The sequence below is a fragment of the Neoarius graeffei genome, chromosome 19 (genome assembly GCF_027579695.1).
Source record: "Neoarius graeffei isolate fNeoGra1 chromosome 19, fNeoGra1.pri, whole genome shotgun sequence".
Classification (NCBI taxonomy): domain Eukaryota; kingdom Metazoa; phylum Chordata; class Actinopteri; order Siluriformes; family Ariidae; genus Neoarius; species Neoarius graeffei.
This window is the reverse complement of record NC_083587.1, coordinates 8,835,375-8,840,846: the sequence shown is the minus strand read 5'-3', so window position 1 is coordinate 8,840,846 and position 5,472 is coordinate 8,835,375. Positions and strand designations below refer to the sequence as shown.

General features: G+C 40.4%; 1 long non-coding RNA gene across 1 annotated transcript; it reads right to left on the bottom strand.

Moving 5' to 3' along the window:
* Window positions 1–503: 503 nt before the first annotated feature.
* LOC132867805 (uncharacterized) lies at window positions 504–1,605 on the bottom strand. Its single transcript, XR_009650771.1, has 3 exons — window positions 1,032–1,605; window positions 852–876; window positions 504–753 (listed from the first exon to the last, which is right to left on the bottom strand). It is a non-coding gene; the product is annotated as an uncharacterized LOC132867805 (long non-coding RNA).
* Between the last annotated feature and the right edge of the window lie 3,867 nt (window positions 1,606–5,472).

Below are 5,472 nucleotides of genomic sequence, written 5' to 3'. Positions count from 1 at the left end.
ACTTATTTTTATTACACTAGCTTACTGTGCTAACAGTAAAGTACAGCTTCCAAACTGCAACCTCAATGATGAGAAAACCTTGAAGAAATTGGGAAGAGGGACATTTGATGTCAGAGTGGAGGAGAACATTTGTGCTGTGACATGGTACAACCCCAGATAGCAGAGGGTCGTTGATTCGACGTGGAATCATCGGCATGTTCTTCGACCTATACGCCGTCGAATCACCGTCGATCACCGACGTTGATTCAACACCGCTTTGCTCATACGAGTTTCCGTTGAAACGACGTTGAAAAGTGGCTGGTGGTCGACAGAGAATAGACCCCCTTTCACCCTTTATTCAACTACGTATTTCGGTCGATTTATAGTTGAATTTTCGGCGATGATTCATCCAACTTTACTTCCTGTTTTATGTACAACAGGAAGGCTACAAATTAAGCAAAACAGGCTAAATTAAACTAGCTAACAATAAAGCATCGGGGCTCTTGCCTAGGATGAACACACACATGCATACTTCAACCATGAAAGTGAAACTTAATTTATATCAATGTGCGTAGGCTACGTCCTGTTTAATGTACAACAGGATATAAAAATGCATGCAACAATGCACCTCTCCTAATGTTTGTCAAGCTATCTAATGAGGCATAACTTTTAACATTTATAAGGAACAGAACACACTTGAACAAGTTCTTAGAAACATTTTATGATTTATTTATAATTTATAATTGTGGCCTATTCCTCCTGCGGCGCAGACACCTGTACATGGAAACAGAAAAACATAACCAAAATTAATTTGATGCAGAATTGATAAAGAAAGTCAGCAGTAGGCTATGGGTTTCTAAATGCCACCCTACCTCATTATTTGGCCATGGGGAAAAACTATATTTAAAATCCAAAGAGGGATGGAGGGAGGAAAATTAAAACAAAAGAAAGAAATGAAATATAGAGTAGAGAATATTTGATAAAATTAAGGATGTTTTTATTCAGTAAACATTTAAAAAAATGTTCTACAACACTCTAGCCTAGTGACTTACCAGTAACAAAATAGACTTGAAGTATTCAGATCCGCTCTGCATAAAGCAGCTAAATCCTCTCTCTGTCTCCCGGCAGAAAGCTCCTTGGTTTGCTTGTGTCTCAATCACAGCTGGTATTCTGTAGAAAGACTTCTTTTCACCTTTCCCATCAGCTTTGTTAGAACACCCTAACACAGCACAAAAGTTTACCATTGTAGGTTTTTGATGAACCAAGTGCCTCGTGGGTTCACATACCGCGCGCTGCCTTTATTTCCCCCAAATCACGAGTTTGTTGGTCTTCCAATGTGGCGCAGGGTTTGTTTACTTCCGGTTTCGGGTGACGTCAGTGAAAGGGGTCTAATGGGGGCATTACCGCCACCCACTGGATTGGGGTGTAAAGCAGTCTGAACAAAACGTGTAAACATAAACATAGGAGAAATGAACCCGTTTTTCTAACTCGTCCTCACTTAGTCTACTTTTCTTTTTTTGATTAGTCTGGATTTGATATTGTAAATTTAAATGTGAATCAATGTATATTCATCGGACATGAACAAATGAATAAATCTTGAGTAATCTTGAGGGGCGTGTGTGTCCGGGGCGCGGTGTCGCGGGGGGGGGGGGGGGGGATCGAATGAACCCTCCGATCCCCCCTGGCTACGGGCCAGAATTAGATCATCCGACCAATGTTGAAAACTGGCCGGGAAAAGTGACGATGGTTCAACGTCGTATATTCAACCTTCTCTGACGGTCGACAGATCAACCTTTACCCACGTTGATTCAACGGTGATAAATCGACCCTCTCAGACGGCGGAGAAATCGACGTTTCACGGCGCCGTTTCAACATTGATTTTCTGACGTACGACGGAAACCGACCATTCTGACCAAAACTCTGCGTCGTTTCAACGACCCTCTGCTATCGGGGACACCCGTCAGGTGACACTTATGTCATCCTTTACTGGCCCAGAACCAATGGAAAAGGTTAAACGTTGGGACAAAACTGCCAAAACATTTGTGGAAGTTCAGAGGCCTAACATCGTGGCGACCTACAACAAAAACATGGGGGGAGTGGATTTGCTGGACTCATTTGCGGCCAAGTACAAGTTTCCTCTCAAGTCCCATCATTGGTACATCTACATCTTCTGGCACACAATTATTCTAGCTGTGATCAACGCTTGGCTCCTGTACAAATGGGACTGCAAGGCCTGGGCTATTCCAAAGAAAGAGATCCTGATCAGGAGACAGTTTCAGGCCCAGTTGGCATCCTCCCTTATCCTGACTGGCACATCTGTCCCAGTGCCAAAGCGAGGGCGGCCATCCTCAAGCCCTATGAGTTCTGCAGCTGCTAGGCCCTGTGGGTGCAATCAGTTAATTATTGAAATTAAGTGATCAATCTCGTTAAATCAGTCTCATTAAATTTTGAAGGTTAATAATTAAAATGAATCAATCCCATTGAATCATTTACTTTGACTCGTTTGAATTGAATCATACCATAGAATCAGTCTCATTCAGTGAATCATTTAGTGAATCGTTCAGTGAATCATTTGGTGAATCGTTCAATGAATCGTTTAGTGAATCATTTAGTGAATCATACCATTAATCCTGGTGCTTAATAATAAGTTACCAAACAGCTAAATTATGGTACATTTCCAAATTATTAAGATCACTTACCATATAACATTTGCACCCTTTTTTGAATTCTTTGAGAAGATTGGGGACTTCAGATATTGTTGTTCACAAATAACACAGTTTGTTTAATAAATTAGTTTATTATACAAAGATAAAAAGATAAAAATAATAAATCAATATATACAAGCAGTGAGGTGTGTGTGTGTGTGTGTGTGTGTGAAGGACTTGACCATGTGTTTAGCCTCGTGTAGCTAACTACACGTGGTGGAGGCCTAGCTAGTTGGTAGCTAAACAAAAGAATGTTATCTAAACAGAACAAAGGATTAGCTCTGTGTTTAGCCTTGTGTTGCTAGTGTGAGTTTGCTAAAGGCCCTATGGCCTAGCTAAAGTGTGTCTGTTAGGCCTGGTGAGGCCTACTGAGCACGTGTTGCTAAAGACAAGGGTATTAGCCGTAGCTAACTAAAAGCTAGCTTGTGGATTTCTAGCTGAGGTGTGGTTTATCAGGCCTGATGAGCACATGGTAGGCCTTGATTAGCTTTGTGTTGCTAAGCAGACAAAAGGGAAGCTGTAGCTAACCCATTAGCTCATAACCATACTGAATCCACTGAAATCTTGAGATCAAGATGTATAATAATGAAATTATTATAATGTTAGTAAGAATAAGAGAGAAGCATGCGCAGCCTATCTATTAAACAATTGAGAGAACATAGAACCAAAATAAATCAACACGCTGCGTGTCTAACAGTGTAACAGATAAACCTGGGTTTAAATTCACACTATTTCAAATAAAAGCAAATTCCTAAGACTATCCTAATTATGCCCAAATGCCAAAATCTTACTTAATCCTGCCTTTAGCAAGATATGAAGACCTATTCGCCGGTGTAGTCTCGGGCCTCGCCGTGGGAGCACGTGAGCCGCTCGTGATGGAGGCGGAGAAAACTTTCGGGTCCAGCGGAGCACTTGGGTGGTTCCCGTGGAAAGCAGAGGATTCTTGGTCCGAACCTCAGCGTTCGTGAGGAAAAGTCTCTGATCAGAATAAGATGCACAGCGCTTTTGAGTTAAAAAGGATTCAATCGCTTCTTAACTTTTGACTGCCTGGGCTGCAGTCATGACGTCACTTCTAATGCAAGTAAACCGGTTGTAACTCGGGTTGAGTTTAAAGATCGCGTGACTCTAGGGTTTACCTTTGCCAAGGGTAAGAAGCAAAATCGCGCTGAGTGATGGAACTTGCAAGAAAGAAGACGTCTTTTTGGGGTGGAGAGCGCGCCTCTTTATACATCCAGATCCATCGGAAGCCAGACGTGAGAGAGCAAGATGGAAGCGTTGTCCCATTGTTTTATGTTTCCTTGTATGATGACGTAGATGATCCCGCCCACGCGTGACGTAGGTCACACGGAAGTGGACTGGGAATTGTAGTTCTGACACAAGATGGCGGCATGATACCTACAGCCCTCTAAGAGGAGAAATGCACACCCACCAAGTGATGTCTGCAAAGAAAGCTGACAGGGGAAGGTGCAGACAGTGTGCTAAAGGCTACACTAACACTGTTTGTATGAAGTGTGATGTCCGCCTTTGTTTTTCAGAACAAAGAAACTGCTTTTTGGACTACCATGGGTAAAGAAGGGAGATGTAAAAATGCATCTTAAGTTTGTTTTCAGATTTGTACATACAGCATTCATCCTTGGACTTTGACATTTTACTGTGTGTTGGTCAATCCAATGAGTGCAAGAAAACACACAATAAATATATCTAGCCAATACTTTTGAAGTTTGAACCTTGTAAACAAAAGTGTTGGCTGCATAAAAGTAAAAAGAGCATTTAGAAATGTTTTGTTGTTTCCATACAAAATGTAAAAAAGTAATTCTATGTCAAGCCAGTGTCGAATACTAATTAGATGGGTGTGCTCTCACCTCTGAATAGCCACTCAAGCACCGGATACTTTACATGTGAATAGCGATAGGTGTGGCCTCGGGGGCTGCTGCAGTCAGACAGTACAGAAAATCCAAAGATTTCTTTTCACTCTCTTTAAAAAGGGCCAGCTATATAATTTATTTCATATATATTTATTTATTTATTTATTTATTTTTATATATATTTGAAAACTAGAAGTTTCAAGGTTTTTAATGGTGTCACTTATATGTTTGAATGACAAAATCTCACAGGGTTACAGATGTGTTTTTGGAGAAGTGTCAAATTGCCCACCGGTGGGCACTTAGACTCCAGAGGGTTAAAGAGTGGAAATTATTTTTTTTTAATAAATTACTTGTCATAAAACAATATAACATGTCTGACTATTATTGTTGTTGTTTGTTGTGAAGATACAATCACTTCTGTGACCCTTTATCAGCAGGAAAGTGAAGACAAACACACCCAGTTCATTTACAGTGTGTGAATGATGCCAGTGAAATTCTGCTACCTACCCTTGAGAGCCAACGTTGTAATTTTACATTTCCCCCAAAAGTTGCTAAAATGTCAAAATTAAAAAAGAAACACAATTTTTGCATCAGAGCCTTCCTAGAACAACATATATTAGGTTGAAGAAATTTTTTTACACTTTTTTTCTATATTTGGGTGTTAAGGGGATAAGTAAACATGTAAATAAAGTGCATGAGAACATCATACAACATCATACTGTTGTCATTGTGTCATTACTGTTTGTCTCATCATTCTCTCCACTGGAGAATATGTTATCCTCTGAGATACCGCTATACGGATGAGCACACACACACACACACACACACACACAAATTCAACTGTACATGTACAGACATACAAAAATAAACAAACAAATTCACACAAGACAAACACAAACATACAAAGTGGTGAATGAACATGT